This window comes from Megascapheus bottae, chromosome 6 (genome assembly GCF_031878675.1).
Source record: "Megascapheus bottae isolate mThoBot1 chromosome 6, mThoBot2.hap1, whole genome shotgun sequence".
In the NCBI taxonomy this organism is placed as follows: domain Eukaryota; kingdom Metazoa; phylum Chordata; class Mammalia; order Rodentia; family Geomyidae; genus Megascapheus; species Megascapheus bottae.
The window spans coordinates 53,584,114-53,610,691 of NC_143514.1; positions in this window are offsets into that span (position 1 = coordinate 53,584,114).

Consider the following 26,578-nt stretch of genomic DNA (forward strand, 5'->3'; position numbering starts at 1 on the left):
CGAGCTGTGATTCCTTACAGCTCCTTCCCACCAGATCCTCAAGCTGCACAAGTAGTGCCTAAATGCGGGGGGGAGACAGACTCCCTGACATTCTACCAAGTACTAAGCACACACCTGAGAAAACTGACCCCAAAGACTCCATCAAACACCCATCTGTACTTGAGGAAGCAAGTTGAAAAATAAAGAGGCCCAGCTCTGTGTCTGCCACTTACCAACCCAACAATCATTCTGCGCAGCCTCTTTTCAGTGTCCCTACAACAACGGACTGGAAAACAAAAGTTTCAGCAAGGGCTCTGGTGCCATGGAATGCAATGATCAAAACAGACTTGGAGGAGCCTGAAAACATGGAAATACATAGAATTTCAGAGTCATCCAATCAATCAAAGACTCCTTGAGGCAAACATCTATCGAATGCCTACAAGGTACCAAACCCTGGCTTGAATCCTGGAGAATGGCAAATACAGGACAGTCTAAGGTCATTAACGCCCATACATATCATGTCATGAACTCTTACAGTCATAGAAACCTTTAAAGTATCAAGTGATAAAATGATTAAAAATTATATCAATAAAATCTAGAATTTCAGAACCTATATAGAACCAACAGGCAGTTACTACATGCCTGTGTATCTCATGCTTTGTCAGCCATGCAGGGTGGGCTGGCCTGGCTGAGACAGACTTTAGGTTCAGAGGATGATAGAAGTTTCTCCAACAATGTCAATGGTGGGGTGATGGCCAGGACATGTGTCAGGAGAAGGAACTGGCCTAGAAGACAAGAATGGGGGAAAATGGCAGGAGCTCTAGGGAGGAAATGAAAGTATTCCTAATAGTCTACAACAGGCTATGGGTGGAAGTGAACACTTCACTGATCTCATTTCCTGCTGATGGAAGAAGCCAAGTTGGGTTAGCCCGCCACTGGGCAGTACTTGCTTCTGTGATTCAAACTGAAATACTTCTCCCCTTCCTGTCCTGGGTCCTGTCCTCTGCAAAATGCCAGACTGCCGTTAAGGGGTTCATAATAGTTCGTCTCATATTAGCGAGTCCATTCTTGACAGGGTAGGACATTAGCACCAAATGATGGAGGCACAGAAGCTAGACTGCCGACATCTCTCCACATCTCTTTGTGACATGGTCCATGGCATCCTACAGAACAGCCGTGATTACTGATTGCCACGTCCCTCTTGGTACTTAGGCCAAGACTTCTTGCTCTCCCCATAGCAGATCTGTAGGATGCCCTTTCTCTGCCCTTGGGTGGCTCAATGAGACCCTAGAGGAGCCATGTGGTGGTCTCAAGGTGTAATGTGCAGGCTTAAGTGTCTCTAAAACAACTAGTAAAAACCCTGACCAAATCCAAACCAGATGCCCCAGGGCGTGCAGGGCTGAGAGCTGTCAGCACCTCTGCATTTTCACCTGCTCATGTGGGTTGCACCTGTAGGCGGCAGGAATGCAGGAGAGCTTCAGGCTGCCCACAATCCAGCCCCACTAGCCTTCCCAGGGCGTGGAAACATTGAACCATGTAGGGGAAGCCCACAGACCTCTCTAGGGCCAGTCCTGAATGCTGGCTGTTTTCCTCCAATTCCCAGTGCAGACCCTTGGGATTTATTAATGACTAAACGAGGCTGCTCCCAGCATATGGGAAGTTGGGCAACTAGCCTCTGCTTTCTGATAAGCAGCATTGTTTTTTATACTAACTTCTAAGCTCAATGGATAATTGATTCGAGTATTTATTGGGTGTTCACTATGAGGTAAGCACTAGACTAAAGACTGAGCATATAGTGAGGAACAAAAGTCACGGCCCTTGACACACAGATAAATATATCATTTACAAAATGGGTTGATGCTTTGAGAAGGGCTTGCCAAGCAGTGTGGATGCTAGGAAGCTCACAAAGGGTCAGGAGTGAAGGAGGCCTCTCTGAAGAGGCCTAAATGCTGCAAAGGAGTAAGCTAGAGGAAAGCTATGAAACAGATGGCTCCATGCAAAAGGAACCCATGTGCCTAGACCCTAAGGCAGAGGAAGCCTCGGCTAATTTCTTACTTGTGGACAAGAAAGAGAAAGAAAGGAGTGGCACAAGGTGACACTGGAGAAGTAGACAGGTCAGGGCAGGCAGGCTCTCCCGGGACAGGTATCCGGAAGTGTAATTAACCAGCCTATACTTCCAGGTTTAAGAGTTTACTCCATGAGGAATTGAGGTCATGGGTAAATCTTCTACCTCTGCCCTATAAGAACTTCCACAATACAAGGCTCCAGAGGTGAAGGGATTGACCCAAAGTCACATGACCAATCAACACCGGTTTCCAGAATATGAGCATGCCCTTCCCTGGGCCTGGACTGTCTCTAACAGTTATAACTTGCTTCCTACCATCTTCAGGTTTATCTTTTAGGCCTAGGGAAATGAGAGGTAGAACAACGGTCCCCAATTCCCGAGCCAGTTAAGGGAAATCCGGCCAGGGTGAATGGGCAGAGCAGTATCATGTGGCAGGTGCATGGACATTAGTCTCATGTCCAAAAGATTAGATCAGCCCAGCTCGGTGGCTCATGCCTGTAATCCTAGCTACTCAGGATGCTGAGATCCGAGGATTGCAAGGATGGATAGCCTCAGACATGGAGATGAGCTATTGGGATGAAATAGGAGTGTTTAGAGGTGAAGTTAGGCCCAAAGTGGTAAATTTGTCTAATGAACAGAGAGTTTGAGAATGAAGTAGAATGAAAGAAGGTAGCACCACTGGAAACAGGCTGCCAGTGGACCCCTCTGAAAATGATGGCTGAATGCCAAGACTCTCCTCTATAATCCCAGCTACCAGAGAGAATCAAGGTTTGATGGCAGAACAAGCAAAAAAGTTTGTGAGACCTCATCTCAACCAATAAAAAGTGTGCTCAGGGGCTTGTGCTTGCCATTTCTTGGCTATGCCAGAAGCATCAATGGGAAGCTTCAAGGCTTCATTCTCTGGAACTCAGACCAGGTTCCCTGCGCCCCCAGGAAGACTAATTCAGTAGGCCCCTCTCCCTGGAGCACCCACAACCTGGTCCTTCTGCTTCAAAAGCCTGGTGACGTAGCTCTGTGTCTTCATCTCCTTCCCCCTCAAACCTGCCCAAAGCCAGTAAATGCTTAGATCTCTCCCTTCCTTTCTGGGAAAGGAGCCCAGTCAAGGAACTTGGAGTATGAAAAGTTAATTTAAGTTTGAGGAGCAGCTGTTTAAATACTCCAATGTCTAGCAGAATAAAGTCCTCCTCGACTGCTCGTTTTAGGGTCACCAGGGCCCTGGTCTTGCAACAGTCCTCTGTCATCTAATGATGACAGGGTGAACCTCAGCTTTTCCACTAGCTCTCCCAGATGTGACACAACCATTCTAAACCTCACCTTCAGACAGGCAGCTTCTTCCTGCTCTAAAACAGACTCCCTCCCACACACCCCTGCAATAGATAGATTAGATAGAAAGATAGATAGATAGATAGATAGATGTTTTCTATCCTACCTATGTGCCTTACGTAAATTGTCTGTCTCCCCCAAAGCTGCTCGCTTTCCCCATGAAATTTTCCCTCCCCAGCTTTGGCTGAGCTTGAGGCCTAGGTGGCCTCCACTCCCCCATGCAGTCCAGGTCTCCTTAATCAAGCCCTGCAGGGAAGTATGGAGCCATCTCTAAGCCTGGATAAAGGTGAAATTCAACAGTTGGGAGAGGTTATTTTTGGACCAGACACAAATGTTAAATGAAGAGCCCCTAGCCTTCCAAGTAATCTTTGCTTTGTGCTACAAGGCCCAAAACTAACATTTTCATAATAATTTTCCAGTATCAAAGTGATAGTTTTGATTCAAGACAGCTGAAGCCTGCAAAACTGTGTGGTGGCCTCTCCCACCCTCCAGCCAAACATGTGCCTTCGTCTCTATTTTAACACCTTTGATAATCATCGAAAAATGCACGGCCCCAGCAATTTTCTCAGCTTTCTAACCAGAAGAGCCGCCCCTGGATGGAGAATGTTGGAAGTCTGTTTTCCTTCTGCATTACCCTGAGCCCTGGGCTTAGTTCTCCCAGCTTGCCTGGCTTGCCAGCCTCCCTCTCTACATTCCATTAGTGATGTCTGATTAAGGAATTGGCCTTTCTAGTGCTATTAAAAATGGGGGGAGCCCAAGAAATACAGTAACACAATATCATGGAAAACTGATATAATCTTTTCAAAACTATAAAGATTGCTCACCCGGAGGAACATCTGCATGGAAAAAAAAAAGATTTTAAACAAACTGGAAAGGGGTCGCATAACTTGTAAAGGCTGGAGTGTCAGGGAGACCGCTGGCTCATCCATGGCCTGCTGTCACTGGGAGGAGGGGAGGCCATCCTCGGAGGAGCCAGTTCCCTCACTGAGAGCTCCCACCATCTGGAACTCATTGCAGGATGGAACACTGGCATTTATAAAATAAAAAAAAGAAACAGCCTTACAATAATTGTGCCTTAAATCATCAATATGGACTGAGAACCAGATGGAGATGCAGAGGATGGAAGCACCAGGCTAGGGCCTGGACCCTGGCCTGCCTTGCTGCCTGCCCACTCTCCTCATAGTTCCAGTCACCTTTCTTCCAGGAACTAGCCAGACCTCATCCACCTGGGAGAAGAAGCTATTGTAAAAGCCGTTATTTACAGGGGCTGGGAGTTTGGCCTAGTGGTAGAGTGCTTGCCTAGCACACACGAAGACCCAGGTTCAATTCCTTGGTACCACATGCATAGAAAAGAAAGCTGGAAGTGGTGCTGAGGCTCAAGTGGTAGAGCTCTAACTTTGAGAAAGCCCAAGGACAGTGCTCAGGCCCTGAGCTCAAGCCCAGGACTGGCAAGAAAAAAAAAAAAAACAGTTATATACCAACATCCATTTGGTCCCCAGTGCCTTTCTGATTCAGAGATGCTAACATTCACCACAGGGTGCTCCTTGTGGAAGACAGAACTCTGCAAGCATTCTGGTCCCCAGGGGATGTACAGTATCTTAGGTGGTGAGGCAGCAAGAGCCGCCTCTGCCCCACGCAGGACCTGGCTGAGCACTGAGCTGACACACATGGGCGTGTATACTCACACCAGAGCCAGCCACAGGCCAGGGAGAATCCTATGATTCAGAGTGTTCCATCACCAGATTCCTGAGATGGAAGAGGTTTGAGCCTGGTCGCAGGGCCTTAGAAGTACAGGATCTGAAGCTCTAGGCATCTCACTGTCTGAAAAGTTTGAATTTTAGCTCCTTAGCAACAGAGAGCTCTGGCAACTTTAGCGTCTACTATTTCCTGTGTAGGGTAGAGAATCCGGAGGGCTGATGTTGCCTCTGTTCTTGGATACAGATGTGCCACAGTCATAGTTGTGGCCCTGGAAGCCTAGTGAGACCCACACAGGTCCCCGAGTGGCAAGTCCTATTAGGGCCCTTGGGACAGCAGGGGATCCTAAATACTTCTTGGGGAGGGAGCCTCTGCCCTGGAGTGCTGGGGTAGGAATCACAGGGTCCTCGTGCTTCTCTTCAGGGGTGCTCTGACAGTCACTCTCTACACCCTGTGTTCTTCCACTGCAAGAACTGCCTAGTCTTCCGCTCTGTACCTCTCAACCCAATACTAGCTCCAGCCCATCTCTGGAGTCGAGAGCCAACTATCCATCGATATACCACATCCTCAAACTTTGACATCCCATAGACACTGTTATCCGCCAGGAGCTTCACCCCCAAGCCCAGACTACTCCTTGATAGTCCTCTCACCTTCTCTTTCTCTCGTGTCTACTTCCCCAGACTGGGAAACCCTGTCCTGCCATGTGGTCCTTCCAGATTTCTCTATCTTAATCACATATTCCCATTCCCACTATTGTGTCCTAGGCTTCACCATTTCATGCATTCAGCAGTTTCCAGACGGATGCCCAGAACCCCCACTCCCTACCCATCCATCCTCCACCCAACAGCTGCAGCCATCATTCCAAAACACATCTTGCCTGGTCTCTCTCTAGTGAAAGCCCTTTAGTTACTTATCTGCAGGAAGTCCTGCTCTGTCAACGGTGACTGGGACAGTCACTGATCTGTACCAGATTGCCTCAAATAAGTTAGACTGTGGGAATCGACATCTCAGAACCCTAAAATATTAATATTTCTCACCCCACATGACCATTGAGGATTCATTGCTAGGGCCTAGGTATCTCCGCTTGTCATGATCATGCAAGTCTCAGCTGTGGCAACATCTACCATCTTGGAAGTTGTCAGTCATGGAAGACTTTACATGTGATTAAATGTATGAACTTGGAAATAGCATGTGCCATTTGCTCTCATATCTCATTGGCAAGAAATAGTCCTGTAATCACCCAAACACAGGGGCCTGGCAAGGTAGACCTCCAATACATGCATGCACACCCCAGCTTGGGAAGAACCAGTAACCATTGATAGTATTGTGGTTGCATACTTCCTTCAACAACAGGCTCTCTCTCACCTCTGAGCTTTATCCAAGGCTAATCTCTGCCCCCAACCCTTATGCACCTGCTTCACTTAGAGACTATCTACCGTCCTTGGCTTAGGCATCATTTGTCCCGAGAAGCTGACTCTGAATTCACTCTAGCAGGCCCCCCTCTAGTTCTCACATGCTATTAGAATTGTTCACTAATTGTCTTCTCTTTCTTGGTTTTTATATAACTCACAGGCCAAGGTTTGGGGGCCGGGAGTTTGGCCTATTTGTAGAGTACTTGCCTAGCATGCACAAAGACCAGGGTTGGATTCTATATATATACCATATATATAGAAAAATCCAGAAGTGGTGCTGTGGCTCAAGTGGTAGAACTCCATGCCCTGAGTTCAAGCACCAGGAATGGCAAAAAAGAATGAGGCTTGAGTGCCTGATCACAACACCCCCTCCCCCGGCCCTGTCATGCTTACTGCTAAAGTACCCACACAGGAGAACAATGTTGGATGAATGAGTGAATGAATTAATTCACTAAATGGATTAAGATCTCCATGGCAGGGTCATGGCAGAATTGGTATGGAACCTGGGACCCTCAGGAATAAAGCCAGTAAATAGTCCATGCTAAGTCACTTCCAGATAGAAAACGCCATAGGCGAGTGGAAAAGAGGGAAAGGGGTCTCTGTCACTGCCCGTTTAAGGATGCATGAGCCCACTGAGAATGACCACTTGTGGCTGATCCTCAGGAGTTGGAAGTCAGTCAAGAGATCTCACCTCAACTGGGTGTCAAAGACAGACTGGTGGGGGAGGAAGGGCATGGTGGGAGAGGAGATGCAGTGCAGGCCCCAGTGCAAAGCAGAGAACCAGACCTCACCTGGCTGTCCTGAGCCCTCTCTCACCTCCCTCTCTACTGGACTTAGCCTACTCTGCGTTCCTGGGACAGTCCCTCAAACTCTTCATACCTCATCATTAAAAGGGATAGTAAAATTACCTTCCTAAAGGGCTATGCAGAGATGAATATTTGTGGGGGGTGTTTTAATGATTATTATAGAAGTGATATAAAAAGGAGTTGTGTACATAAGCCAGGTAAAGAATGCATTTCTTTTTGGACAATGTCACCCCTTCCCTTGCTCTCTGCCAGTTTTTCCCCTCCTATCCCCCCTAAGTTTCTACATAGTACCATTGCTTTAATTATTTAGCCTTTGTCCCTCCATTTCTGTGACTCCCCTTACATGCCTAAAGACATATCATGTCCTGGTGTTCATTTCAATAAGTATTATTTTGTATAGTCAGATGCACATAGGCGTCGTGCCTCTGTGCTCCTCTACGAAGAGTATCCTATCCTTTTGCTTTACTGTGTGTGAACACCTAGAGTCCTGTATCATGTCCCAGTGTATTTTAGAAGAGATCAATATTTGTGTTTGAGGTGAAACCTGCAGTAGCCACTGGGCTGTTCACAAATGCTCTGGGCCTCCTTGTCTTTAGCAGAAGCATGGTAGAGCTGACCTTCTGCTGCCTTAGAAGTCAATGGAGCCCATGAGATTCATTTCAGCCAATAAAACAAAAGCTGAGTAAGTTACATTGTGTGATCTGCCATGTTCCCTGGTCCTGTGTCCCCAGACCTGGGTTCTTATCTGAGTGGGAGGTACCAAGCATTCTAGCAACTCATACAGACACGGGTGAATCAGAAGCAAGCTTGCTGAGGTGTGGGAAGGAGGCTTGCTTCTTTGGAAAATCATCTTGCTGACTGATGCAAGCATTCCAAACAACACCTGACAGAAAGTGAGCAGTATGCAGGAGTGACCCAGTACTATTATGTCTCTGGCGGCTTGCTGGACTCTTTGAGAGCAATCCCAGCATTTTTCACTCAGTAGTTCCAGCTTCAGGACACTACAGTGCCCAGAAAATAACAATTGCTCAATATAATATCACCCACCAACTGACTCACTGATGGTCAGACAGGGCCCCTACTGTGCACACAACCCACTTAGTTGGCAAGGCCCCACTTGTGTGTGACAAGGATCCAGCTCTGTCCAGAACCACCCTTCTTCACCGCCATAAATCCCAGTGGCCTAGTTTTTCTTGAACAGCCCTCAGAGTTCCTCCCTCCTAGCAACGGGTGTGATGGAAGAATCCGGTCTTGCCAAGGCTGTGGTGGGCTATGGCTCCCTGGTGGCGATTCCTCCTGGGCTGGCACACTGGGCAGCCTCTCCTCTGGGAGTTATTCACCCAACATTTCCAGGTGGTTTCATTTCACTGCAAACCCAGCCATTCTGAGTAACCCAAAGAATCCTAGCGCCTCATCAAGGACTGTGAGAGCATCCAACCATCTTCCCCATCCCAGAGGTTAGCCCTGCCTGCACACCTCTGTCATCAGGTCCAATGGCCATGAGCTCCAAGGTGTGATAGTGCTGATTGCCAAGTGTTTCCTATGGCAGGACCAGCACTCACCCACCTGTAACCCCATCTTGTCCTGGCCCTAGGGTCATGTCCACTTTGGGCCTGAGAGAACTCTGAGGAGGGGAATCACTTTCTTCTCAAACATTCCCCACTTTCTACATTCTCTTTTTGTTTGTTATTTTGTTCTTTGTGGAGGGTGTTTGTCCACACTCCATATTTTTGGCCACAAAACATCCATGGCAGAGTGGTGGGTGACCCTGAGAGGCCCAAGCTATCTAATGCTATGGAAGGAAATAGAGACATAAAGATGGGAGTTGGGACAAGAATGAGACTTTGGCTAACTTGAAGAGGAGACAAGGGAGGAAGGGAGGAAGAGAAGGAGGAAGGAGGAAGAGAGGGAAGGATTCACGGTCAGGGAGCCTGGCTTCAAGTCTTTAGCTTGGTGTGAAGAAAGAATTCAGGAAAGCAAGGCTGTACCTTCCCCGGAGAGCTCCTTGTGCCCCAGGCACTGTTCAAAAGGCTTCATTGACTTGTCCTGCTGACAGGAATATTACCATGGAGCCGTAGCATTGCAGGCTCAGACAGGCATTTCCCAAGGCCCATCCCCAGTCAACGGAGAGACAGGGCCTGAATGCAGGCAACCGAACACTGAGCTCTTAACCACTACAGTGGATGAAGATGTGTGGTGTCTGACCCAAGGCCTCACAGCTGGGTAGACCCTGCCTGCCTCTGAGTAGGTTTGATCCCTCTCATGTACCTAGGTATTGATCTCCCCCAGGCCTTTTCATTTTGGCCTGTCTTCCCCACCCCCAGCCCAATCCAGTGTCTCTCACACCTGTCATTGGCTGCTAGACTCTAGTGCCCACACTGAAACCCCTGCACCAAGCCTAGCGGATTCCTCAGCGCTAGTTGTGCTGACATGGACTGCATTTGATGCCCCTCTCTCCTGTTTTGGTTTCTGGGGGTAATGCTCACTCAAATTGTCTTGACAGTGCTTTGGGGAAGTGAATACCTCTAGAACTAGGAAGAGGAAATGACCTGCAAGTAGCACAATCTTTGGTTCTGACCATTGCCTGCCAGGCTCCACAGCTAGAGCCAATCCTCCCAAAGCCCACTGCCTCTCACTGTGCCAGGGTGCCTTCAGCACCTGCTCTTGGATAAAAGGGTTCTGTTTTCTGAGCTTAGCAGCTTCTGCTGCTTTCTCATGTGCCAGTAATGGGACTTGAACTTAGGTCACTGTCTCAGCTTTTTTGCTTAAGGCTGGTGCTCTACTACTTGAACCACAGCTCTGCTCTTTTGAGGGTTTAATCAAAGGTAAGGGTCTCAGACTTTTCTGCCCAGGTTAGCTTCAAACTGCTATCCTCATAGCTCAGGCTCCCAAGTAGCTAAGGGTGAATCACCAGCACCCATGTATGAACTCCACTTCTTATCATTAACCTAGGGGACTGATCCCTGCCCTGCAGGTAGAGGGGCAAGGACGCTAGCTTTGTCAACTTTCTCTACATGTGTGCCCAATAGGAGGAATGAGTGACTGGCAACATTTTTGTAGCTCTTCCATAGAGCTCATCTCCATCAACTGTCCCTTCAGCCCTTGCATTTGACAGGGCCTTGGTATGGTAGTGGAGAGCCGCTTATGGAAGAAGGTATGGATCAGGTGGGACTCCCCATGTCTGGACTGCCCTCTACCTCTGCTCTGGGGTTCCAAGGGACTCCAGTCCTTTGTGAAGGCCGCTTGCGTCATCATCAAGCCAAGGATGTATTTTCCCAGCAGTAGAGGGGGCAAAGGAGCAGGGCCTTAGGGTGGATTTCAAAGAGCTCCGGCTTTATCTCCTTCCCCTTCTCATCCTGAGATCCCACCCCACACTACCTCCATTCAAGAGAAAATTATACTAAGGTTCTAAGGGGGCGCTGAAGGGAAAGCGTCCTGCTATTCATCTCAGAGGCTGGACTGGGCCCCTTGAGCATCCATTGTGCCCACTGGGCCGCCTAGCCTCAATTGCAATCAGGTGGTCTCTGTGGGCCCCTCCCCCTGGCCCACCCGGGACAGGAATGGGCTCAGGCAATGGGCTGACCCACAGAGTCCTCTGTCCATCTTTTCAAGGGGCTTTTGTTGAACAAAATAGCACCCGCCACTCGGCCACTTTAAACCAAGGCCAGGCACTTGAATGTGAAAACAGGGGCCCAGGCGCTGGGAGCACAGGGACAATGGCCACCCTCAATTAGCTCACTGAGGTGCCCCAAATGGACTTGAGGAGGGGCTCTGACCACAGTCCATTCATGCATATTTATCACAAGCTGCTATGCCTGGGCTTACAGGTTCCCATGGCAGCCCTGGAGGGTGGAGGGGTGAGGGGCTCCTTGGGCTCTGTAGGGACTGTGGTTTCATGGACATTCAGGGCTTTATATCCCAGCAGACCAGCTAAATTGCCCCTGCCCCACATTCCTTTAAATTTATTTGGCCCTAAGGCTAATAACCAACATGGAAGAGAAATCTGGAGACTGGCTACACCTACTCAGCAGGTGGGAAGTGGAGGCCTGAAATTAAGAAAGACAAGCATGTTGCTTTTTCATTGGATATCTAGGATGGGAGGAGGCTGGTAATAATCCACACACCTACTGACTGTTCATTAAGTGTTACTGTCTATCTCAAGAGCTTTCTAGAATCCCGCACGGGCTACTCTATACATACTGGAGGAAACTGAAGATTAGGACAGGGTGAGTGATTTTTCCAAGGCCTTGTGGTTGATCAAAGCCATAGAATTGAGTTCCCCTTTTGATAGCCTGAGTTCTGGTCTTCCTCCCAGTTTTTGGCTAGGAATGGGTAGGGGCACTGCTGTGTGTCATCTGTACCGGGGTATTAGCTCCAAGCAGAATGCTTGATACAAGGTCAAGCTACCTCCTTCAGCATCCACAACAACCCTGGAGAACTCCATTTGATAGGCCTGAAGACGGAGACTGTGTACATGAATGGAAAGGCCCAGTTTATCAGCATCCCATTCTCATTTGCTCACCGACTTCTTTCCCTATGCACAGGGAAAGCCCTTCCTTGGTCTTTTTCCTGGGCTGTTCTCTGGACTACAGTGTGTGTGGCTTTGGAGAGGAGGATCAGGCTACTCTGTGTTAGACAGGGTCTCAGCCACAGGCAGCCCCAGTCATGATCCCGAGTCCTGAGTTCTATACCAGCCCCTGCCCTGAAAACCTCCCACATGAGGTTCCACATCCATATTGTAAACCTTCCAATGGTTTGGTTCTCAGAGAAAAAGCCAGCCCCCAGGCACCACTCACAGACCTTTACAGTCTGGCTCAAAAGACTAGAATCAAGCATCACCGTTCATTTCTTGGTAGGCTGGTATCATCAGGCAGGTATATAGCTTTCCCCAAACCCACAAGTAGAATAAAGCAAAAATATAAAAGAATAAAACCCCAGGGTCCAAAGTAGGGAGACTTGTCTGAACACCCAAAAGCCTAAAACTGACAGCCATCTACGCATTCAATAATACAATAGAAGAATTTGGTTCATGCCAATGGAGAATTCTTGGGTAAGTTCCTAGAGAGAAATTCAGTCATTTGTTTACTCAAGAAATACCTAAAAGCCAGGCACCAGTGGCTCATGCCTGTAATTCTAGTTACTCAGGAAGGAGGCTGAGCCCTGAGGACTGCAGTTTGAAGCCAGCTCCAGGAGGAAAGTGTGAGACTCTTATCTCCAGTTAACCATAGAAAAAGCAGGATGTGGCTCTATGGCTCAAGTGGTAGAGTGCTAGCCTTGAGCAAAAGGAAATAAAGGGCCTAGAGTTCAAGCCCCAGGACTGGCAAACCAAAAACACTTAAGTATCTACTTCAGCCAAATCAAAGATTAACTCTGACCCAAAGACCAGCTTCTACTCCTCCCCTGGCCTGGCTTCTATGGGGGGGGAGGGGTAAGGCCTTGGTGGTAGGGCAGGCCACCCACCTCCTCCCAAAGGACAGGCAAGCATGAGCTCACGTCTGCAGAGCACTGCAGCTCTCAGAGCAGGCTCCAGACACAAGGCCTCCTTGTGACAAGGGATGCAGCAGGGGCCTTGAAGCCCTGGCTACTCCGGAGCTGTGGGCAGACACTCACATGGCTAAGGGTGCAAGGCTTTGATATGGCATTAATGCGTTAATATCTTAATCTGGCCACCACCCGCCAGCTGCCTGGCCACACAGCAGGACCCTGGGGACAGGGTTTCCAAATTACATTATTGAATGTTTACCTAGTGAGCAATCCAAAGAGTGTTTAACACCAGCTGAGGGCAGCGTATGTGCATGGGAGGGAGGGCCCCCCAACCCACCCACAGCCCTCACACACACCATGCACAGTCATATACACCCCTTGAGGAGACACACACATCCATACATGCACACAGTGGGGAGTGCAGCAGCTCCCTTAGAAAAACATCTGCTCGGATCCATGCACACATGTACAAACCTTGCACTTTGCAGATGTAGCATGGGTGTGTGGGGGGTGCCTACGTCTGTGAGCACACACCATCCACACACATGCACCTAACACATATGCCTGCCCTTCCTCACCTCGCATACCTGGAGGACCCTGCCTCCTAACCTCAGGAGTGGTGGGAGCAGAAGGCCAACCCTGAGCATACCCTGGAAAGTCACAATCGCAAGGGTCCACACCGAGCCCCCTGCCTCCAATTTCCAACTTTCCAAAACATTTCCGACCCTTCCTGATGGTGCTATTGACCCGGCTGTGGAGATAACACTGCACACCTGCTAGGGTCCTGGACCCCTAGATTTCTTTATCTCACCTAAACAGCCTCTACATGCTGTTCCAGCTACCTGGACTGCCTGCCCACCTCACCCTCACACCCTCAAGTCCGCATCCTCAGCCTTCAAGGGGAGCACACTGCTCTTCTGATGGAAGTTCTTCTCATGGAGATGGAAATAAAACCGATGTTGTGGGACTGTGATGAGAACTCACGTTAATTCAAAGGCTGATAGTGATGATATGATGATGATGACGATGGTACTTTCCAACTCTTCTGTCCAAGCTCTGCTATAATCTATAAGCAATGAGAGGTTTGCCCAACATTGCCCTCCAGCTAAGAAGTTGGGGCTGATTGAATGAGCAACTAAGAAGCCCACAATCTGCTCTGCACTCTCATGAGCCCAGAAGCAATTCTTCTATAAATACCCAATTGAGAGATAAGTCTGAAAAATCACTGGATTAAGTACTCCATGGCCTCTGGTCATCTGTTCCTCTCTCTGGAGCTCAGATTCATTTGTCAAAAACAGAGCTTGGTTGGCAAGGCCCCCCAAATCCCTTCCACTTCTGAAGTTGTAGAAATCCAAGCCCAGTTGTGGCCTTGTCCCTGGTACTACAATCTAGATGGAAAATAGGACATTGCAGCAGAAGTAGTGAAGACCATATTGGAAGGAGGAAGAGTAGAAGAAGATGGGGGAGGTGGAACAAAAGAAGCAAAATTGTGAAGGCTGTATCCCATGTGGACAGTTTAGACATGTAGGTGTAGACTGGTTTTGGAGATGGGGGGTTGACCAAGGGGATATCATGAACAGAGTAGGCTAGACAATGAGCAGGGACTGCTCCATCTAATACCTTCTGAACTGGGCTGAGCAGATGAGATTTCATCTTGTAGGTCAGCATATTCCAGCTGTCTTGACTGTCAGAGTCACCTATGTCAATTGTTAAAAATTCAGATTCCCAGGGCCAGGAGTTTGTGCATGTTAGGCAAGCACTCTACCACTAAGCCAAAGACCCAGGTTTTATTGTTCAGTACCACATACATAGAAAAAAGCTGGAAATGGTGCTGTGGCTCAAGTGGTAGAGCTCTGGCCTTGAGAAAGTCCAACGATAGTGCTCAGGCCGTGAGTTCAAACCCTAGGACTGGCAAAAAATATATTCAGATTCCCAGATCCCCACCTCATCCCAATGGAAACAGAGCCTCTAGGTAAGGGGCTTGGGAACCGGTCTCTCTGTTAAGTGTTCTGGGCGATTCCAGTGAATCAGGCAAGTTTGGAAACACTACTCAGTATGCCGTCAGCTGACAGGACTGCACATGGGAGGGACACATGAGTGTGTTCACCACAGGAAGTGGACAAGGGTCATAGTAAGGATAAGAGCTCTAGCTTCAGGTTCCCCGAGTTTGATTCCTGCCTCCCTCACCCCTCATCTCTTCTTATTCACATCTGCAAAATAGAAACCATCTAATTCATACCGTAAAAGCTGGTCATGTAGATTAAGCAAACTAAAGGAAGCCTGACCAGGGTTAGGAAAGATGAAGCAGGAAATGGGTAACGTGCCACTTCCTAAGGTATGGGGGCGGGCACAGAGACAAGCCAAGGAAGCAAGTGATAGGCAAGGAAAGTTCACATCCATCTTCTGGCCTCCATGGACTCCTTTTTGGCTAATATTGTATGGTCACTCATGTAACAGTATTAATTGCATGCCTACTATGTGCCAGGGGGTTCTCAGTAGCTGATACTCAGATGAGAACATAACAGACATGATCCTTCTCTTTTCAGAGTGTGTATTCTAGAGGTGGGGGAAGTGTAAAGCGTGGGCAAATAGCTAAAATAACTCCATGTAGTCAAAGACCTGGAGGTAAAAGCAGATACACTGAAAACTTTACAAGAAGGAATAGGAAAAACACTAGGTCTCCTTGGCACAGGTCGAAACTTTCTTAATAAGGACCCAGAAACACAACAAATCAGAGAAAGGCTGGATAAGTGGGACTGCATTAAACTGCAGAGCTTCTGTATGGCAAAGGACATAGCTAGTAAACTAACTAGAGTGCCTACAGAGTGGGAGAAGATCTTCACTAACCATCGAACAGACAAAGGCCTCATATCCAAAATATATCAACAGCTCAAAAAATTGAATCACCCCAAAACCAACCTCCAAAGAAAAAACCATCCCATTAAAAGATGGGCCAAAGACGTAAAGAGAGTCTTCTCTGAAGAGGAAATAAGAATGGCCTATAGACACATGAAGAAATGCTCGACATCTCTGGCCGTAAAAGAAATACAAATTAAAACAACTCTTAAGATTCCACCTCACTCAAGTTAGAATGGCCATGATCAAGAAATCTAATAACAGATGCTGGAGGGGATGTGGCCAGGAGGGATCACTACTACACTGTTGGTGGAAGTGCAAACTCATTCAACCACTATGGAAAGCAGTATGGCAGTTCCTCAAAAGACTAAACAGAGCTCCCCAATGACTCAGCAATGCCACTACTTGGCATTTACCCAGTCATCCAGAAACAAGGACATACTAAATCCACTAGCACAACGATGTTCATTGCAGCACTATTTACCATAGCAAAGATATGGAACCAACCCAGGTACCCCTCAGTTGATGAGTGGATCAACAAGATGTGGTATTTATACACAATGGAATTCTATGCTGCTGTCAGAAAGAACATCGCCCCATTTGTAAGAACATGATTTTTTCCAAGTCTTTCCATTTCCAGTGAAGTAAGCTAGACTCATAGGAACATAGGTTCAATGGTTTCCCTCATTTGTCATAATCAGAAACCTTGGGCTCTCCTAGCAGAGATTTACAATAGAGCAAAACCTAGATACATAAGGCCATACAGTGTGACGCTAAATGAAAGGACCTTCAGGATATAGAAACAAAAGCCATATAATGAGTGATTGTTGTCCTTAATGTTCTATTATCTCTCATCTCTTTTGCTGCCTCTTGGTTATCTCATTGTTACAGTATTTTACCTTGCTACCCGATATATTGTATATATGCTTATTTGGTTATTTGAAATAGGATAGGGAAGGGGGGAAAACAAGATGAGGAGTGGGGGTGGGGGGAGGGAAATGGGGACCAAGACATGAGAAAGGGTATCAATGTTTGTGAAGTAATGCACCTTCTATATGGTGAATATAATGTAACCCTTCTATTAATTATAATAAAAATATGTGAAAAAAATCCATGATGAAGAAAAAAATAATAACTCCAGGTACTAACAAGTGATGTGTAGAAAACCAAATAAGTCTGTGGCCGGAAACAAGTTCTCTGGAGCTCATTGCTGAGGAGTTAACCTCAGGAAAAATGAGACAGCTGTTGTACAGGCTCCTTCCTCTGCCTACAACAGCCCTGAGGAGGAAAGTCACCTGGCCTGCCACGGACATTGCATGTGGATCTGTCTAGCCAGGGTATGTTGATTGAGTGGTAAAATGGCTCAGACAATGGTGGTGAGGGTGACTGGGGCTGGGTCACACACGGGTTCTAGGCCATGGTCAGAAATCTGGATTTTATTTAAGTGCAATGGAGAAGTTTCAAGCTGAGGAGTGACGTGATTTGATTTATATGTTAAGAAAATCCCTCTGGCAGCTGTGCAGAGAATGGATGGGGGTGGTGGCGAGAGGGGAAACAGGGAGACCTACTGGAAGGCTATTAATCCAAGAGGGTGGCAGCAGTAGGGGGGTGGCCGGGAGAGGTGGGCAGATTCAAGAGCTCTTCTGCTGTAGGACTGAGCAGACTCTAGGGCAGGCGGCTGTGGGGGAGGAGAGCACTGGGATGGGGTTGAGCGGTTACACCCAGATTTCTGGCTCTTAACTCTGGATGAATGCCAGGGCAGCACACAAAGACAGTTGGGGTAGGGGGAGCTAAAGAAGCTGGGGGAGGAGGGTTCTGTCTTTGCAGCAGATACATGACCCATGAGATTCCCCCAGAACCAGGAAAGACCTCAAAAGCCTAGTGCTGGGACTCATAGCTGTGGCCTCTCCTGCCACAGGCCAAGAGCTGACGATGCTCTTAGAGAAGGGGAGGATCGCTGTCGCAAGCCGTGCCACTTGGTTCCAGAAAAATTCTCTCCTAGGCAGATTGCACATAGTGTTTATGCACAGGAGTTGAAGTTAGACATGGGTGGCTCATATGTAATCCTGGCTATTCAGAAGCCCGAAATCTGAGTATTGTGGTTCAAAATCAGCCCAGACAGAAATGTTCATGAGACTCTTAGCTCCCGTGAATTAGAAAAAGATGGAGGTGTGACTCAAGTGGCCTTGAGTGAAAAAGTCAAGTGAGAGCACAAGACTTCCTGGCTGTGTGACCCTGGGCAACTTATTTACATTCTCTACACATCTATTTCCTTGAAACCACAGGGGAATGATAAGATGATAGTAGTTAAGTCCTTCCTAGGGCTCATGCCATGCTCTGCTCCTAAAGTTCCGAGGAGACTGCCTAGACAAAGCAGATGTTGAGAAATGCCAACCGAAGCAGGTAAGTGATGCCCAATCCATTTGTTGTACTGACTGCCTCGCTGGCATGCATTTGCACAGAATTAGTCTGGTGCCCAGAATCCTTTTCTTTGCTAAGAGCAGGCTCCAGGCCTGCCTTTTCTATCTCCCCATGGCTTGGACTAGCTATCATCTAAAGATCTAGATTATCTGTGCCCTGCCTGTATCCTAGGTATAGGATAAAGATGCTTTCCTTATGTGGAACCATCAAGCACAGCAGGTCAGTAAGTTATTCTGGGCAGAAGCCACACTCAAAGCCCCAGAATGAGGAACCCTCCCCTCCACCTCCTGGAGCTGTGACAACCAAGGCCACAGTCTCTCTGCCATCATTCTCCCTAGATCCCAAACCAAGTTTGATTTCTCTCCAGGAATAATACAAACGTTACCCTTTCATTGTTTGTCCTCTTGGTTGAGTTCAATACCTGTGGCCTCATGTACCAAGTGCCACCGGGCAAGGCAGTCTTGGAAAAATAACACCAGGGCCTGGAGTTGCCCACTGTTCCTGAGGATCTGGCAGCAGGGCCTAGACAAGCCTCAACATGCTTGCCCCAACACCATTCTACCTTTTCCATGCTAGGTCTAGGCCCTGAGAGCCTCTCTCACTTTCAAAGTTAGTTGCCAGGCCGAATCCCCTACTCTCTGCCATCTTCAGATGTTCTTAAGATCCTCCTCAAAGTTGCCTCTGAGGCTGAAGACCTCAAAGTCCATGGTAGGCCTCATCCCTCTTCCATGGTGCCCTTCTTTCCTGGAAATATCTGCCTGGGCAATGCCCACTCCCCACCGTGTCCCCAAGGACTTTGCTGGCACTCATTTCTCTGGAATTGGCCTTGCTCAGACAACTCCTCCATCACTCCAAAGAAAAGGTCAAAAAAAAAAAGGAAATGAAGGAAACATTTTACCTCGCTCCAATCACGTCTTCATAACTCTCCAACCATAAATGACTCACATTTTGACTGCTTTTACAAGCAACTTGCCCTTAAAACCGGTGAGAAGGTGAAATACAAAAGGGTCCCTTGAGGCTAACTGAATCTCAAGAAGTGTGACAGAGACCACCAGGACTATCCTGCCTCTCCCTGCTAGGGATACTTGGGCTCTGAGGTACTGCCGATGCTTCCATTGTAGGGACAGGGTGAAGACATGGCTGGTATAGGCTCTGGGACAGAGAAAGTGCCAGGAAACCTTAGAGGAATTCACAAAGGAGTAGGAAGGAAAACCATCTAAACAGGATTCCTCCCTGAAATAGACGACATCAGAACCAGCCATAAGGTTGGACAGGTAGAAGACAAAGACCTTCCCCTCCCATGCAGTCCCCTTGATAGTATCCAAGCTAAATAAACGACCCCACAGAGCAAGTTTGAAAACTAGGATGTTAATTCCAAACTCAAGACTTTTCTTTTCCCTGCAGGACAAAGGTGAAGGTGTGAGTCAAACGCTCAGAGTTCAGGGAGCCAGAAATAGGAGGATGGTGGTTGGGAGGCCAATCTGGTCAAAACATGAGCAAGATTCTATCTCAAAAGCAGGCCAGGTGTTGATGGCATATATCTGCAAGTCCAGCTAGGTGGGAGCAGAGGTAGGAGGACCGAGGTTACAGACTGGCCTAAGTAAGACTGCTAGACCTCATCTGAAATATTATCTAAGAGCAAAAGGATTGGAGATGTGGCTCAGTGAGAGAGCAACTTGATAGCAGCCACCCAGAGTTCAATTTCCAGTTCTGTTAAAAAAAAAAAAAGAATAAAGTAAAAGAAAAAAATCCCAGAATTCTAGGGAAAAGTGCTCCTGGAGCCAAGGAAACCTGTACTGGCTGATCAGGAAGGAGAAAGAACCCCACTCCAGGGATGGGGAGGGAGAAGCTGGGGAAGTTAAGCAAATCACCCCAGCACACAGCACACAGGGCAAAGGGCAGCATTTAGAGGAGGAGGAATGCTTTAAAATAATATTGGCATCTAAAAATAGTGCGCGGCTTGGCCTGACTGACTGGAAGGGGTCACATTTTATGGCTGCCCCCATCTGCTTTTCTAGGACGGTGCAGCTCAGCCTGCTCTGGTTATAGATTTTCCATGAGCTCGGCTCGGATTTCCCCATCCCTCTGGTGAGCCCATGGGTCAGTGCCTAATTTTCCAACGTTTATCTTTGCCGTTTACAATTTCCCCATGTAAACAGCCTATGCGTTTGGTTCCTATGTTTCTCTCTGGTACTAGAACTGGAAGTAACCAGGCAAGCAGCCGCTCTACTCTTCTCAGAAGGCCTTGGAGCTGTTTGCAAGGATAACAACCAACAGGGCTGGGTACTGCCTGAGCTACTTCTTGGGCTCCCCAATCAACCAAGATGACCTGACAGCTTCAGGGTCTATGGCCCCCCATTTCCTCCTCAGTCTCATTCTGCAGGCAAGTCCACACTAGTTCTGTACCCAGAGTTCAGGAGGCAAGTGTAGTTTGACATCCTCCCTGCTTTGCACTCTCTATAGATCAGGAGGAGACAGAGCAGGGTGGGTGGCAACGCCATGATGTATGGGCACAGCAGGGTTCAACTGGGCCATGTTAAATTGGAGGCTTTGAGGCAGATGTCTACCCTGCACCTGGAACATGAGGGTGTGGGGCCACTGATGAAGGGTCAGGATTGGTTCCTGTCATACCAACCCCGTCTACTGTTTTGACCTCAAACTCTGACCACCTGAAGACCCAGGATCCATGTTCTACATTGGGTTTATTCTCTCTTGAATGGGTTCCGACTGCTTCTTCTGTGATTGTCTTATCTCTCAAGAAGCCCCTCATAGGGATCAAGTTAGTAGAAACACTGTCTTGAGCTCATTAACTATTTCAGGTAGAAGAGGGGGAAGTAAAGCCCTGGTTGTGGGTTCGGCAACCTGTGTGAAAGGTAGGTGAGGACTGGTGGCTGAATGCTTGCTCTATAGCTAGATGAGTGCCTGAGAAAGAGAGTGGTATAGCCAGGGCAGCCTTGACAGGCCAATGAAAACCTCTTCCCCCACCCTCCTCTTCCCAGGGAGAAGCCAACAATTTTTGCATTCTAGGAGGTCTCTGCACCTGAGAGAACAGGAATTCTCCCAGGGAGGCTACTCAGATTATGTGAAGTTGATTGGGATCTACCATGAGCATAACCTATCAAAATCTTGAAAACTTTTTCAAACCAGAACTGAGATCAAATCTCCCTGGAAGCCCTGCTGCCTTTTCTGTGGTTGTCCCAAGAGGCTCAGGTGAAGCTAGCCACTGGACTTTCTGGTTTGAAAGAGGACCATAGCTGGCTCACTGAGCACACATTGAGTAACGGCTCATTTTAACTTTGACTGGAGTCATTTAAAGATGATGGGGGGCAGTCTCTTGGCTCTTAACTGTCATCCCTATGCCGATATTGCCCAAATCTAAAGCCAAAGCCATGAATTCCAAATGCTACTCCACCTACAGGGAGAGACCTAAATGTAATCGCCTGAAAAAGTGCCATTCATATCTCTGCCATACATCTGTGTGTATAGTGTACATATATCCACAGAGAAGCAACTGTTTGGGAACTTTTAGCAATGACTTACTAGCAGTGTGACTTCGGAGAATCTTTTCAATCCCTCTGAACATCAATTTCCTTCTTTGGAAAATTTCCTTCATTGAAATAGTGTAAGGATTTAATATATCTAACTCACCAGTGACTGGCACTAAGCTTGGGTACTTTGGGATTTTTTTGCCCCACTAAGTGGCATCTATCATTCTTACTGTTATTGCAGCCTTTTAACTTCCTCATCTGGTAAATAGTCAGTGACTCTATGGCCTCATTGCCCTCCAATTTCTTGTTCTGTGTCACTAGGAATTGAGATTTTGAAGTGAAAAATAACTGAAGTCAAGCTCTCATTCTACCACTTGATGCAGCAAACTTCTTAATCCCCCACCCCAACACACCTTTACTTTCAAACACTGATGACAGATCCTGCCTCTTGGATTCATGTCATGAAGATGAATGCAATCAGGTAGGGAAAGTACCTAGAACTGGGACAGGTGCAATGCACAAGTCTGAAAAGTGAATGCTATGACTATCTGTCTTGCACACCTGTACATACACCCGCTCATACACATGCACATACACTGGCACATGCGGCTATCCTCTCCTGGCTGGGTCCAAGAGCTACCACTTTGAACTCTAGGGATGGAACCAATTAGAATTATTTTTAAAACCTCATCTGTTTTGATTTAACAGGAAGCTTCTGTTCAATGAAATACAGCATTCGTCAATGAAAAAAAAAAATCAAAGGCCCTGGATTTCGGGGCTCAGTCATCAGTGAAGACTGAACAGAATCCCTCAGACCCCACAGATCTCCTAAGCCCAGATTCTACAACTGCACATACACAGCTCTCCCCGCACCCTCACTTTTATCCCCAAGAACCACAAGAAGACAGGGATTTGTCTAGCTGAGGCCAGAGGTCTCTGTGTGCTATCCCTGAGCTATGCCATCTGAACAGTCCGCCCCTTTCTGAGCAGATATCTATTTTGGCCTCTCTGAACCCTTTCCATACCAAGGGTCAATACCTGGCACAGAAAAGGCACCTGATCAAATGTTTTATGGAAAAGCTTAGAATGGGTGACTCAGTTACACAGCAACTAGTAGTAATCACTGTGCTACTTCACCATACATTGGGCACTATTTCAAGTGCTTTCCCTGGATTTGGTAAATCTTTACAAAAATGCCCTGAAATAGGCTCAATCATTCAACTCCATTTTACAGAGAAGAAAACCAAAGCACAGAAAGACACATAGCTTGCTCAATCACAAACAGTAAGGGCAGTAACAGATATTTAATCCAGGTAGCAGGATTCCAGGAATTGTGTCAACCATCCATGCACTTCATTCATCACCCACTGGATACTGACACTGTGCCTGATCCTCAGCTTGGTTATAGAAGCACTCTGTTAGGTCAGACCCACTTTTCACATATGGGTCGCCTGTCGCCTGTGACGGTAGAGGAAGAATAAAACCCAGTTGTGGACATTAGGATGTGTCAGGGCAAGAGTGAAGATGGCGAAGTGACACAGCTGAGGTCAGGATAGCCAACTCACTCTGGGAAGCTCCAAGGAGACTTCCCTTGGTTGTGTTGTCCAGACACAGCAAGGGGAACAGACAGAGGGAAAGTATGTGCAATAACCCAGAGGTAAATAAGCAAGGTGCGTTTGGTGAATGGCAAGGGATCTGGGGAGAAGGGATAAAGGGGTCATAATGAAGAACTTCAAGAGAAGACACCAAGAGGTCCTGAGGGCCAGGTCGGAACAGTGTTGTCTGTAGAGGAGCTTGGTGTCATTCCAGAGAATGTGGGGGGCCATGAAGGAAGTTATGGCTCTCCTTACTGGACTGCAGGAGAATGGGGAAGAGTGAAAGCACTTTACACAAGTCAGGAACATGCATGTTTGCTGGGAGTTTGGCCTAGTGGTAGAGTGCTTGCCTAGCATGCATGAGACCCGGGTTCGATTCCTCGGTACCACATATAGAAAAAAGCCAGAAGTGGTGCTGAGGCTCAAGTGGTAGAGCTCTAGCCTTGAGAAAGTCCAAGGACAGTGCTCAGGCCCTGAGCTCAAGCCCAGGACTGGCAAAAAAAAAAAACAAAAAAAAAGAAACATGCATGTTGAAATTAAAGGGATCAATCTGATCCCTTCCACCTAAGGATTTAGGGATCAATCTGATCCCTTCCACCTAAGGATTTAGCTCAGAGCCAAGAGGCATGTTCCCCACCAATCCCCTAAAACTTGAATCCTCACCTACTGAGGAAGTTCACTGCAGCTTTGCCGGAAGAATATCTTGTGGACATTGTATTTGAACACACTTGAGGTTTGGGTTAGTAGCCATGCCATGGTCTAAGACTCACAAGCCCAAAAGTGTGGCATTGGCTGGGTTGTGAAGAACATGAACATAGAGATGATCTGATTGAACCATCCACATACTCATTAAATCATCCACATACTCGTTAAATCTGTTTTCTCTGTGTTGGTCTGCCTTGCTATTCAGTACATTGAGAGTTTCCTCATTCTTGAACATAGTTTTTTTCCCCCCTATTTCTGTGGGAATAATGTATAACCATAGTTTATTGAACCATTCCCTGTTGGGCATTTAAGTTTCTTCCGATCTTAGATACTATAAAATCTCTGCATAGCCATTTTCATCATATGACATCTATCCTCAAAGTAAATCCTCAGAAATGGAATTTTTCAGTTAAAGAACATGAGTGTGGGACCAGGAGTGTGGCCTAGTGGTAGAGTGCTTGCCTATCATGCACAAAGCCCTAGGTTTCAATTCCTTGGTGCCACATACACAGAAAAAGCGCCAGAAGTGGTGCTGTGACTCAAGTGGTAGAGTCGAGCCTCGAGAAAACAAGGGCATTACCCAGGCCCGAGTTCAAGCCCCAAGACTGGCAAAAAAAAAAGTGTGTGTGTGTGTGTGTGTGTGTGTGATTTGAGTAGGTATAGTATACATGGGACTATCTTAACATTGCTTTCTAATCCTTGCCAACATGGTAGTCTTTCAAAGTCTTGAATTTTTTAAGAATTTTTTATTAAAGAATTTATAAACATTGATTTTTACATCATATTTCAAATGACAAGTTTAACAAACGTGTTCAAGAAGGGAATCTCTATATACCATCACTGGGACTTAGCCTAATTTGGATTAAGTTCTAAATACTAAGGGTTTGTATGTCATAGAAACATATTAATTTATGAAATAAAACATTGTCTATAGAGTCATAGGTTTCTATGTCTGTATAGTTATGGTTATATTTCCATTACCATGTCCATAGTATTGAGTATGCAAATATTGAGTCCTCGCTCTTGTACTCTTTGGATTTAATAGCCACATATTAAGGATACCATGCGCCTTTTGTTCCTTATGTCTTGACTTGTCTCACTCAACATGATTCACTCTAGATTCATCCACTTCCCTGGGAATGCCATTACAAAGTCTTGAATTTTTAAGAAACATTCTGCTACACAAAATATGATAGCTTCGTGTAGCTTTAATTCACATTCCTATGAGTAATGTATAATCTTTTTCTGTAAACCACTTATACTTTGCTCATTATAACTGTATGCTTGGTTCTTTATCCATTAGCCTCTAGAACCACTTTATAAATTAGTCAATCTTGATAAAATGTGAATATTGTATATTTCTCAATTACTTGTGTTTTTCTCAATTACTTGTGTTTTTATTTTCTATTTTGGTATAAAGATTTTTTCCAACATAATTTCTCTCCTCTCTCTTACCCTTTATGTCTTTTCTACTTCAAATCATAATTTAAATGATCTTCCCTATTCTGGGATTGTAGAAGGATTTTCTCATGTTTTCTTCTAGCATATTTGTGGTCTTCCTTTTGCTTTTCAATACTCAATCCACTTGGAATTTATACTGGTAGGTAATGCTAGGTATAAGCCTAACTTTATCTTTTTTCCACATGGCCAACCAGTAACCCCAACAACATTTATTGAACAGTGAATCATTTCTCCCACTGATTTTAGAGGCCAATGTTTTCATATACTAAACTCCCATGTGTGCATTTGCTTCTATTTCTGAACTTTCTGTTATGGTTGATGGCATGTCTTACTAGTCAGGCATCAGCTCCTCACTGCTTCAGTTACTGAGACTTTTAATATGTTTTAATATCTGGTTAAACTAATCCCCTGATATTGCTCTTTTCAGAGTTTGTCTGGATGTTTTTGTTTCTTTATTTTTTTCACATGAACTTTAGAATCAGCTTGTCTGGCTAGAAAGAAAAAAAGTATTTTACTACGGTCACATTAAATTTAGAAATGTACTTAGGGAGAACTGACATTTTTATGATGTTGTCATCCTGGCCAAAAAACATGGTCTTTCCATTCCTTCAAATCTTCTTTTTTGTCTTTTAGAAGCATTTCAGCCTTCTTCCACATGAATCTGTTTCTACTCGCTCCAACTTGCAACAGTCCTAGGGCTTACATACTCAGGACCTGGTTGCTGTCCCTGAGCTTTTATGCTCAAAGCTATTGCTCAACCAATTGAGCTACATTTCCACTTCCAGCTTTTTGCTAGCTAATTGAAAGTAAGAATCTCAGACTTTCCTGCCTAAGATGGCTTCAAACTGTCATCCTCATGTCTCAGCTTCCTGAGTAGCTAGGATCACAGATATGAGCCACTGGCACTGGGCTCTCTCCAACTTCTAACTTTATTGTAAGGTAGTTTATTTTTCTATTGTCCTTATAAATGATATCTGCTCTTTCATTGTATTTGGTAATTATACATGAAAGCATGTCTAATTCTTGCTTGTTAGCTTTCCATATTCATCTTATTCAATTCTCTTAATGTTGGTGATAGTTATTCCTGTAAGTTCTTTAGGCTTTCCAGGAATATAATCATCAGCAGATACTGAGAACTTTTAGCACCAAACGTTTAGGCATCAACGGTTATAATCTAACTACTTGGAGGGCTGAGATCTGAGGATCAAGGTTTGAAGCCAGCCCATTTGAAGCCAGCCCAGGAAGCAAAGTCCCTGAGACATTTATCTCCAATTAACCACCAAAAAAA